The sequence below is a fragment of the Chionomys nivalis genome, chromosome 14 (genome assembly GCF_950005125.1).
Source record: "Chionomys nivalis chromosome 14, mChiNiv1.1, whole genome shotgun sequence".
NCBI classification, from domain to species: domain Eukaryota; kingdom Metazoa; phylum Chordata; class Mammalia; order Rodentia; family Cricetidae; genus Chionomys; species Chionomys nivalis.
The window spans coordinates 1802083-1815557 of NC_080099.1; positions in this window are offsets into that span (position 1 = coordinate 1802083).

The following is a 13475-nucleotide window of genomic DNA, read 5'->3' on the forward strand; positions in this document are numbered from 1 at the left end:
TCAATGCAGGAGTCCCAATTATGAGCTCTGTGAAGGAAGGGAGGCTCTTGGCAGATAAGCAGCTTGCTTGGTTCTGCCTTAGCTCTGCTTTGATCTCCCTGTCTCCATTTCCTTCTTCACTGATGTTTCTTTATTTTTTATGCAACAAGCATTTAGTGTTCACTTCCCAGTTGCCAAGCCCACTACCAAAGGGTGAGGATACTAATGAGACAAGACGTCCCAGGGATCATGGGCCATGAAGGAGACAGATAAACAAGCACGGAGCTCTCCGACAGTGTGACTGGACTCTAAATTAATGACAGAGCTCTATTTGACTCTGAACCAAATCTGCTTAGTTTTTAAGAGTTTAAAACACTAAAGCTTATAAATCTTTAGCCAAAAGACATTAAACAACATGTTAAATTAGACTAAACATCCATGTAGCAGAGACTCCATCCTGGACATTGTTGACAATTGGATTACAGTAGGTCTTACTGAAAAATATTCACTTCCATTCCAATTATCCAACTGAAGAAATGCTGGTTTTGGCTTTTCTGTTTTTGTGTTTTATTTGAGATTATAATTTAATTACAATATTTCTTCCTTCTCTTCCCTTCTATGAAACCTTCCCATATACCTATCACTGTTCTCCTTCACTGGCCTCTTTTTTCACTAATTGTTGTCTTTGAATATACATATATTTCTAAATATAACCTGTTGATTTCACATAATGTTGCTTTTATGCATGTTTGCAAGGCTGGTCATTTGGCACTGGACAACCAGTTGGTCTAACCACCTACTTATGTGGCTCCAGCTTTCCTCAGCTGCCAATAGTTCTTGTGTAGGTTGAGGCCTCGTGGGTTTTTCCTCATCCAGTTTGGCGTGTCTGTTGGTGTCATCCCTGTTCAGCTCACACTTGGTTGGTCAGGTTTGGGAGAGCTTGCAGGTGTATCTTCTGATGTTACTAGGAGACACAAATGTTCAGCAAATTCTTTGGTATTCTGGGTCTTACGATCTTTCCTCTCCCTCTTATGCAATGTTTTCTGAGTCTTTCATACAGGAGTATTTTGTAGGTGTATCCTCTGGGACTGGGCTCCACCACTTTGCATTTTGATTGGTTGTGGGTTTATGTAAGAATCTCCACCTGTTGCAAAGAGAATCTCTACCTGTTGCAAAGAGAAATTTTCTTCATGAGGGGTGGAAACTATACTTAACTGTAGGTATAAGGGCAAATACATACAGATTTTTGTTAAAGATTATGCTGGTTTAATAATAGACATTGCAGATTCTCAGCCAATAAACATGATTTTATTAGTACTGAGTAGTTCGTTGGGTTCCCAGTTCCAGACATGCTATCCCTTTTGTCTGATGAGCCCTTAGTTCAACTGAAGAGCTGTATGTTACCTCTAAGATAAGCATGGCACTATTATGCCCATTGGATTTTCAGGGCATTTTGGTCATCAGTGTGGTTCATAGGTGACATATCTCTGTAAGACTCTTAGTTGTCTCTGTTTTTGGATGTTTGAATGGAGTGTTCTCTGGTACCATAAAAGATAGTCCTCAGGGACAGCACATTCAGGTCAGCTACAAATTAGGGATCTCTGGATCATGTTTCTGAAGTGCATTACATCTTCAGCAAAGTACTCACATTCCACCATGGATAACTACAATAGACTGTATCTTTTGGTACTCTTTTTAACAGATCGTTGGTTCAGCCAGAGACTTCCCTTTCTAGTGAAATTTAAACAGAAATGACATTTTTTTAAAGGTTTCAACATTGAAGCAGCAATGATCTCAGTGTTTTGACTTATCCCTTTCAATGTTTCCAGTCCACTATAGGGAATATATTCTCTAAGTGGCTACTGATCTCATAGTCATTTCTGTATATATGCTGGCTAAAGCAGATGTATCCACCATATTGCACACATATATCATGAACAAGAATTGTCTAATAAAAGTGTAGATAACAAGAAGAGTAAATACCATTCAGATATTGTGACCAATTGAAAGAAATATGAGCATTCCCTCTTCATTAAAGAAGCTAGTGTTTTGATTTAATTTGCATATGATCTGTTAATTTTGATGACTTAAGGCATTCCTTTAAAATATATAAAATGTTATTATTATATCTATGTGAGATTGATTATGGAAGATATAAACACTTTAATAAACAGATTAATTTAAAAATACTTATTTCACCAATGAGGGAAGAGATTGTTTAGTTTCACTGAGAACCTCCACAGAATATAAAGGTGGAGAGAAGGAAAATCTACTTTTTGGAAGTAGGAGAGCTATCTTCAGGCTCTGCAGAGGAGGTATTTAATGTTCTTGATATTCAGACTCAGACTTCACTAGACCACTGCCTTTTCTGGTTGGAGACAGTGGGCCATGGGACTTTCCAGAAACTCCATGGGCCAATTCCCATGTCTTGTCATATATAGATATTTATAAGTTCTCTGGACAACCTGGCTCTCAGGAATTTGCAGGCAGCTCATTGTTGGGGAAAGAGCAGAGACGGAGGAGAAAGAATGAAGAGTCTTTTTTATAACCACCTATCACAAATATTCAGTCACTATATATGTGTTCTTATTCTGTTTCTTTTCAGAGAGATGTGACAAACACCATAACCATACTATCACTTCTGTCTTTGTGCTAAGTTCTGGCTTCAGTCATAAGAATCATAAAATTGGCTAGTAAAACCATAAGGATCTGCCTTCCAAGGTCTGGGGATTTTGTTGTAGGAAAGTTACATATATCATATTTTGCATATAAAATTTGATTTGGAAAGAATATATTAGCACACAAGTTCTTTACTTTGATCAAGCTCTAAATAGTCATATGAATGTCTAGTTAAGCCTACTATGCAGTTTCATTCTCCATTTATGTTGATTGATTTGTACAGTAATAAAAATTTTTGCATTGCTGTTATCATAACTAAAATTTCATTACTTCCTCTAAAACCAAGATATGAACCCCACCAAAATCTTATGTTCATGTGTGGAGAGGCAAGGTTCTTGACAGAGGGCTTCAAAGTTTTGCCAAGTGAAATCTTTAATACACGTCTCTTTTCCCATTAAGTTTGCTGCTGCTTAACTTCTCTCTAATTTCTTTTCATGTGTAATTGGATATATTTTAAATAACAAAATATGATGTGGATCGATTTAAAAATAATGTGTTGGAACCAATGTAAAGTTTTCTGGTAAGTTATTCTAGATAAAATTCCAATCATTTCAACCCTTGAAGTTGTTTTAGAAAAATGATCATGAGAGCAAATAAATATTCAAAGAAGGAGCCACTGTTCAGTAGAAACTTTATGACTTTATTTTAGAATGGAAAATCTATCTCAGTATGTACTGCTGTGAGATACTTTCTTCCATTGTATAAATTGATACGTGTTTTTAGTTATTAAACTGCTGAAATGATTATGCTATTTAATGTAATCAGATATAATATGAGACTATTGTTGGAGGTAGTTCCAATTTAGCATAGGAAGATCTGAGTACTTTTCCCTCAGTGAGAGTTTCCAGGCCACATCAGTTGGTTCAGGGAGGCAAATGCAGATAATTTCTGTGGAAATGACCATATATACACATGTACACACTTAACTTTTTTATTTTATTTTATTTTTTTAAAGATTTATTCTTTTATTATGTATATAGCATTCTGCCTGCATGTATGCCTGCACACCAGAAGAGGGGACCAGATTCCATTATAGATGGTTGTAAGCCACCATGTGGTTGCTGGAAATTGGACTCAGGACCCCTGGAAGAGCAGTTAGTGCTCTTAACCTCTGAGCCATCTCTCCAGTCCCGAACTTTTTTATTTTTAACTAATTTTAAATTTATGAAAAAGAGCCAAACCTCTTTGGTAAATTTCTTTTTTGCTTGTATCTCTCCCCCTCAAATATTTTTGCATACTCATGGTACTATTATAAAAATAGAGATATATTTACTACCTTTAACTTTGCAGTTTAGTATGTTGAAGGAGATAGCAACTATGATAATTTAGGTCTTGCCAGCTTCCACACAATAGATTTGGCAGTCATTGATTGACTTCAAGTGGGACGTTCATCGCCCTAGAATTTGCAATGTGATAGTTCCCTATTTCTCACTTTTCCCTAATCTAGACTTACTATGATGAGATCTATCTCAATTCCTTGTCTGTTACCTTTCTTATTTATTCAAATATTTGCTTAATATTATTATCATGCCATGTGTCTTTACTTGATTATTTATGTTACAGTCCAATATATTATTTATAATTTTTATGAAATTGTTTTAGTGTGTTATAAGGGACTCTTTCAGAGGTTACTCCACTTTCCAGGTAAGTTTTGGCATGAGAAGATAATGCTGGTTCTTTATTATCAATTGTGACATTTTTATAGATCACTTTTACAGATAGGTTTACATATAATTGAAAGTGGATGTGTGCATTTATTTGTGTTTAGATATCCAATGAAATATTTATGCTTATTTTGAAAAATAAAATTCAGTACATCTTTTTACAAAAACGAATGTAAGTTTTATTGACATTATTTTCAATATATGACGTGAGGTTAATTGCCTTGTGTCATAACACGTGTTTGAGGTAAAACTGTCTAGGGAAAAATTATCTGTTCCTCACAACTGAACTGCAAGATTTCATGCGTGAGAATATTTACTATTCCTTCAGCTTCACTGCATCTCCACCAGACACATCATTAGGCTTATTTTAATTGCGTTTTGAAATGTTTTCTACATTAGTTGTTTAAAAGATTGATTTGAGTTTTAGATGCATTTGAGTATAGTTATTAGCATAATATGTGGTGGATAGTACTGTGGCTACTGCAGATAGTGTCTTTTATTTATTCTGTTTATCATCCTATCAAAACTAACAGTCTTCCTACTCTTGTGAACATCTTAGGCTGATCAGTTGTAATCCTATCTTCTATTGCTTTCCACTCGGTTACAAAGGCACATATATGAGCCTGTTCTTATTTGAATACAGTGCTTCTTTCTTTGTGTAAATCAATGTTTCACATAATAGGAATTGCTTATGAAGAGTTTAGTAGAACTCTTGATACCCCATCACTTACAAGTAACAGCCAAACTTGATTTTAGCTATGTAAATGGTTAGTTGTATGTGATCATATTGTTCCATACTACAGAGAGGTGTGAAGAGGTAAGCAAAAATGTTGGTTACATTATCTGAATAATTGCTGAATACACAATATCTTCTAGATTTTGAATGAGTAAGCCTGCAAACTGCAAGGGATGAGCAAGAAAATAGTCTCTTCCCTGAGGGTTGTTAGAGTTCCTTCCTCCTCAGTGAGGAGGCAGCTGATGATCTCTAATGAGCAATAAAGCAGCCAATCAGCCCATCCCCCCGCTACAGGTTTAGCTCTGTTCATAAAGAGACTCAGGCTGAAATTCTATTAACAGACTAGACAATAGCCAGATACAGTACTGTGTTGCCTAGATCTTAAAATCAATCAACAAATTTACTATTTTATAACTTCATAACACACATTACAAACTTTGATACAAGCCCCCCACCCCATTGTTGTTTTGTATCTTTCTCTTCCGACAAATTCTTCTTCTTTTCAGTTCTTTCTCAAGTCACATTTTTACCTCACGGGCAAGAATGACTTCAATTTCATGTTTGACTCCCTGAGAACCAAAATGATAATTATATAGCATGCAGATTTCTAAAAGAACAATGTTCTGCAGATCGTGATACCAATTGCTTGTCCAACACTGAACCTAAATTTACAAGTTAATGAAGTCCAAGGAAGGAAAAATAGATAATATTAAGAAAGAAATCACTGAGAAATAGAGACACCATAGAGGCTCAGACCTCCAAACCTCTCTTAGCTGACACTCACCTCATTGACCACGAGCACTCCTGTTTTAAAGAATCAGCCCCTAGGTGAAGGTAGGTCAGAGGAAGTAATCAGCATGGCATACCACCCAGCCAGTCCTTTCATGTTGCTTTCAGAGATGGTGAATAAACATGAAGGCGTAGGTTGAAGTTTGGAGACCGACAACTATTGTTCATAGTGAAACCAAGGCCAAGATACATGGCTCACCCATGACTGATACATTATCTACTATTACTTCCTAGTATTATCATCACTGATAGTTGCTATAGCAAATGATGTGATTATTTAAGCATTTTAACTTTATTCATTTATACGTGTACCTATATTTTAACATTTCTATAGTGCTGTCTTTCTTTAAAGATATAAATTCAATTTTCTTTATTTTTTAATTTTAATTTTTGCATGTATGTTCACAAAGTCATATGTTGGTTTTTTTGTGCATAAATGCACATGTGCCTAAATGCCATAGGTGTCTCGTGTCTTTGTCAATAGCTGCCTACCTAAACATTTTGGAAATATGGTCTCTTATTGATGCTGAAGCTCACTGGTTTTAACTAACTGACCAGCAAGATCCAAGTGAGTAACCTCCCCGTTTTCAATGCTTGAGTACTGTGATTGCTGATAACTGCTCATCGTTGTTTACATGAGCAGAAGACCAAACATAGGCACTCATATTTGTATGACAAGCCGTTCATCAGTGGTTTATAGGTTTATTTTTGTTGATTCTACAATCTAGGCATACATGTGGAGCAGAGTTTGACACACATACACACAAACACACACACAAACATACACACATACACACAAACACACACATGTATTTCATTCTCATGACTGTCATAGGAAATGTGATAACATGGGTCACGATTTTGTTACTTGTATCTATTCTGCACATTGTTACATCCAATAATCCACTTTGATGAAAACAGATATAGAAGCGAGTTTATAAAGAGAAAATATTTTTGGTATAGAAGCGAGTTTATAAAGAGAAAATATTAATTTAAAAATGTGCTCTCATATGATTTTTTTCAAATTTAATGTGCATATTTAAAGTTTTAATGCTAGAATGGCTGTTGCACAATACTATTCTTTTATTATCAGCATCAGAAATGATATGTTTCTTTCACTTCCATTTAAGACACTGTTGAGTTTTACCTAAAGTTTTGAAGTTATATTAGTTGGAAAATAAATTTAAAAGTTTATAAAAGACAGTACTTAAAGAAAAGTCCTACCATCAAGTAAATTTAAGAAGGGCCTATCAAATCCAGATATATTCATGTGGCCTTACACTGAATCTTTTCTCACAGACATTGAAATACTCAGCGAAGACAAGATTTGAGTCAAGATTCTCTGGACAAACAGAACCCAGAACACACACACACACAAACACCAATAGGAGAATTTACTACAGGAGCAGGCTTGCAAGATCCTGCACTGCCAACAGCCTCACTAGCCTGCTTCTGCAAGGCAGAAACCCCAAGAAGTGACTCGTGTGCTTCACTCTAAGTATACAGGCCCCAGAAACCAAATGACATGGTTGTCCAGACCCAGAAGACAAAACACCTCCATCTTTCTTTTTCCCATTTAAACCCCCAATGCATTGGAAGGTGATTGCTCGCATAGAAGATATTCTTCTTTAATTAGAGTATTGATTTAAATGTTTATCTCTTCCAAATGCAACCTCAAAGTGCCCACTTATAAATATTGTTTTACTTACTACCTTATATCATCTAATTCCACACATAAAATTAACCATGATCATCGATGTTCTAAAAAACAGAACTCAGCCTTGTATAAATATTTCCATTATAATGATAACTATCTTTAGAAAATATAATACATTTACATCTGGTTCTCGGGCTAAAATAGTTTTATGCAATAATTAAATTCTTTAACTGTTGGAATATTTGAAATGGAAACAAAAATATGTTGTAATTATTAACAGTGCACTAACAATGAACTTCAAGGACTTAAGAAATTAAAACAAAACTAAATCCTAAAATTCTTTATATGAATATATGGAACTGCCAATAAGAAAGTAGGAAAGAGATACATAGTGGCTAAACTAGGAAAAAGAAAATATACAAATATTACCCAATCATGAAGTGAAGTATATACAAAATCAGGTGAATGCATACAAAAATACAAAATAAATTTTAAATATTAAAATGGGAAAATGAAACCAAAAAGTAGAAGGGAAGAAATAATAATAAGAGCAGACATAAGTGAAAATAAAAAAAGAATGTGATAAGTCAACAGAAATAAAGGTTTTTGCTGTTAAAATCACAACAATCTGGAAACTAAGATAGAAGGATCCAGCATTCAAAATCAACCTTGGAATTCAAGGGGAAAGTGTCTCACACAAATAAATGCAATAAAATAAAAAAAAATACAAATTGCATTTTTCAAAATGAAGATAAAGTTGATTAACATTTAGTTACAATAACGATAAAATTGTAAAATGCAAATACAAATAAATAAAACCAGTTGTAGAAAGAGAGATGTGCCAGGTATGTGTTGGTTTTCAATGCAGGAACACAGCACTCATTTCATAGGGTACAGAAACTAGTTTATTCTGGAGTTAAAATATGAGATCATGACCATCAATACTGTATTCCAGGGTGGTGGCAATTTTCTGAAGTTTATATGTAAACTGAACAAGTAAAGCCATAAATCAAGACTCCTTTTAAACATGTTGGTAGGAACTTCAGGTGGGCTATCTTGGGTATACCCAATTTGCGAGCCCCATCTCTGCTCTCATCATCAGCCAATGTTTTCTCTGTGTGCTCTGTGTTTAAAGTTTCCCATTTTCCTAAAAACATCAGTTATCTTGGGTTGCTACTTATGCTAATGATCTCATTTCTAACCTCATTAATTCTGGAAAGAATATTTCTAACCAAGTGGGGTTACATTTTGAGATACTAAGGAAATGCAACAACTTTTCTTGGGGAATACCTAATGAACCCTCTTACAAAGTGCTTATCTAGTGCCAAGGAGTAAGAAAGCAAAAGTATTATCCTCAACCTGACCAAGTGATTCAGGAGATGGAAAATTATAATGATGCTCAAGCTTGGATATAAGAAAAAGCTTTTTTCTGGATTCTCCATTCCTGTCCATCCCAAACATCATTTGGTGATGAGTACATTTGGGCAATTAAATTCTATTCTTTTTCTTTTCTTTCTCTTATTTTTTGTACAATGTATTGGTAAAATATTGAACCTATGAAAATAAGAGAACAGTGAAAGCTAAAATGTATAAAAATATAGCTATGCTAATCAATGTACTACAACCCAAAACAATTTTTCAACTACCTTGATGTTGATACCTGATAAATATTGTTTCTTTTCTTTAAATATGTTATTATGATCACCATCATTGATTAAAGACAGGGATTCACATAGCTCAAGCTAGTTTGCCCTGTAGCCAATGATAACCTTGAACGTGAGTCTCCCACCATTACTCAGGCAATGAGATTACAGGCACACACCACCATGCTTGGTTGCTAAATATAAACTAACACAGCTAATTGGTCACGCTAGGAATTTTACCAGAAACATAATATACAGATAAATTAATTTTAAATATATACTATTAAATCACTACAGCGGTTTGAATGAGGATTACACCTATAGGCTCAGATATTTGAACGCTTGATCTCCAGTTATAGAATTGTATAGGAAAGATTAGGAGTTGTGTGGCCTCGTTGAAATAGGTGTGACCTTGTTAGAAGAAGTGTGTTACTGGGTGGGATTTGAGATTTCAGAAGCCCATGATAGGCCCAGGGTGTGAATCAGGATATAAAAATCTCAGCTACTGCCCCAGTACCATGCATATCTGCTCCCTGTCCTGAAGACAACAGACTAGCCCTCTAAAATTATCAGGAGGTCCCAGTTAAATGTCTTCTTTTGGAAGAGATATGTTAACCATGGTGTTGCTTCCCAGCAATAAAAGGGTAACTAAGATATCGTGTTTGAGAAAGTCTAATTAAACTAAAATTATCCATTGTTTAAAGTTAAACTTTAAAAATAGTCTCCTGAAGCCGGGCGGTGGTGGCGCAGGCCTTTAATCCCAGCACTCGGGAGGCAGAGGTAGGCGGATCTCTGGGAGTTTGAGGCCAGCCTGGTCTACAAGAGCTAGTTCCGGGATAGGCACTAAAGCTACAGAGAGACCCTGTCTCGAAAAGCCTAAAAAAAAAAAAAAAAAAAAAAAAAAAAATAGTCTCCTGAGAAGGGCTAGAGAGAGGACTCAAAAGTTTAAGTGCACTGGCTTTTCTTCCAGAATACACAGGTTAAATTCCTAGCACCCACAGGTGGCTCACAGCCATCTGCTACTCCAGTTACAGATGATCTCACACCTTTTTCTCCTCCACGGACACTAGGCATACAGAGAGTGTTGCACAACTATAGATGAAGGCAAAACACACACACAACATTCTGGAAAGTAAAATTAAAACTAAAAAAGTCCTGAAAATTAGACCTTGCTCTTTGATCTAATATTATTGATTTTGTTCATTTATTTGAAATAGCATAATTGCATGAATATGCATAAATATCAAAGTGCTAAATAAAAGGATTCTACTTGAAATAATGTTATTAATTTTGTGGCTTTTCCTTTTTTTCTTCATTATATGTTTGTGTGCGTGTGCCTGCACGCATGTGTGTGTGGAAACTCATTATGTGAATCAGATTAGTGAATTCCAACATATTGGGAGAATAGTTTCTTGACAGAATTTTCAGTATCTTTGCAGAGCATAAGAATATACAAGTGTATATATATATATATATATATATAGGTATTTCCATAAATTTGATATAATTTGGCTAAAGGGATTCTAGATAAATCATAAATGAAGCTAGAAAAAAAACCTTTCTTTTCTTAAAGTGTTACATTCAGTCCTAGATGTTGGGCCAGTTCACATAATCAATGTTCTTTGGGTACTCCTATTTGTTCAATATACTCAATAATACTCAATCCTTGGTTAGCTTTGCATGTTAAGTCCTGAACTGATCTGAGTTCTGAGGTAGAAACCTTGTGGAAAGATGCCCCACTACGTGAGCACCTGGCTCCATTCCACATTCACCTGGGTGGGAACAACAACCACAGTCACAGAAACACCCTGGTTTTTGTATGGTTTCTTAAAAAACATTCTTTAATATATATTTCAATGGAAGTTTTCAGAATATTAAAATATTAATTTTAATATTAAATATTAAGTCCTTTATGGTGCAGGCCTCAAATTGTGTGGGTTTGTCTTGGGCTAGGAGAGCAAGATCACCTATATTTTGGCAATCTAAGTCTTGGCATAAGACACACTATGCGCTGGCTGGCTGGGTACCAGAGAAAGGAAATAGTAGGTGATTTGAAAGTTTGCAAGTGGGAATCATTGATAGGATTAAAAAAAACCAATGTGTTCCTTCCTGCCTTCCTCGCTCAGATGAGTGCCTGGGTGCACGTGAGGATCATAAATGAGAACTGGAGCAAGTGGAAAGTGAGGTTACACTATACAGTAAAAAAGGGCCAAGCCTTCCTGCATAATCTGAGTGTCCATAAATAACGTCCATAACTTCAGCTCTCATTTGGTGGCAGATACTGCCTCATCCAGAGAATGATGGGTTTGTAAACTAGGAAGTACGATCTGCTTGGAGGAAGCAGAGTGTGGACTAGAAAGGATGTATTTTGTTCCCTGCTCTTTGCTTCCTAGCTATACGATCAAGAGCTTTGTTTATCAACCAGAACAAAAAGGATAAAAGAATGATGCTCTGAACCCTGTGAGATAGTGAGTCAAAGTAAAAACTTCCCTCCAGCACATGACGATTGTTCCCCCAGAAAATATATTTCAGTGATAAAAAGTTAATAAAATATGCCTACTCAAATAAATAAATAAAGCCTTAAAATAAAACAGACATGTAAATAAAAAGTCAACCTTTCTAACAATAACATCTATCATCGAATTCATTGTAGAACATATGAGGAAAGGTTCCGGAAGAACTGTAGGAGTTTAGTTTTTCAAGTTGACATGACGGAAACAAGTTATTGATAAATCTCATGTGAGGGTAGCAGGAAGGCTTATTTTGGAAACCCGTTATTAATAATTAGTTCCCATTCTATTTCCTACTTCTCAATACTCAATAATCGTAGTCTATTTTATCATAATGAAGAAAGCTGATAACATGGGACTTCAGTCTTTCCCATATTGCTGACAGAATATGATTGAAAATAACTAGCAGATTAAAGTTGTGTAAAGATTCGCTGAAACCAGAACACTAAGGAAGAATTCTTGGATTAATGTTTTCTCAAAACTCACAAGATCTGTGTTTAACAGACAGATAGTTTCTGATTTAAATCTTACTCAGGATTTAAGTAAATGTGAATTAAAATACAGTAAGAGAAATGCCACTTAGTGCAGCACAGACCTAAAGCCTCTGCATAAATTGCTAAATTTAGCTCCTTCAGCAAGTAATTCCCACTTTGAATGGGCATTATTGACCGAAATTGTTTTATACTCAAATTCTGTAAAGGTTTCAGATATTTTAAAGTTAAAACGGTTAAAATAAAATGCATTTTCTAAATGAATCATAATTACTATTTTAAAGTATTGCATTTAACATTTACTTATGGACGATGCATTGTACTATGCTAAAATGTTCAAGATATTATTTCTGTATGCCTCTTCGGGGGAATTCATATATACAACGTTACCAGTTTAAAAATATAGCTCTATTATAATAAGCCCACAATCATCTAAGCACTTAGTCCATTAGTGGTGTCTTTGATTACTGGTTTTAATCAAAGATTTCCAAGTAATATCATCAGGAGACATAAACAAAAATACTGAATATAATCTTGCCATGGTTTTCTTTATGGCACACATTAAAAAACCAGTGAGACAGCAACTAATAAAAATAATTTGAAACATTTCTCTGAATTGTCCTAGAAATATCACAACACTCATTCTCATTGGTTTCTTCTTTAGTTTGCAAATTATTCATAAATTCTGGGTGGGTATGAATGCAGGCTTATCGTGCAAGTTAGCCATTAATAATTAGTTCCTATTCTACTTCCTCTCTCTTTCTCCATGATACTCAGTGATTGCAGCCCTTTTCATCACACGATTGCCTGGCATTTCACTGGCTTATGTTACCATTTTTGAAATGTGTAACCCTCACATTTATTTCACTTCTTTTTTAAATAATTCAAGCAATATGGCTAGAACTCTATTAAATATTTATATAGAATATTAAATATTAATTTATATAGAACAAAACCAACTTAACATGTCTTCTCTCCTGCTCATATTGCTGGTTTTCCTTATGGACAGCCTTTTCATCTCAAACTGTCTCACTTAGCTGTGCCACCCGCAGTGATTCTAACTCAGGTGCCCACTATGCCTCATAAACTTTTTGTCAAAACCATCTCTTCTCTTCTAAGGTTTGTGACTCAGAATATCCACACATCATTTATTCTGTTTTCTCAAGCTTTCCTATCCTATATTCTCTATATTGGTTTATGTCTCTGAAATGAACACATTTCTCTCTGACAAAGCACTTTATTCCTTCTTACAGACTGAGACACAGAAGGTAGATGTTGAGTTCAGGGCAACTCAGGAGACCTCGGTTATAGCACTTTTTGGGATAAA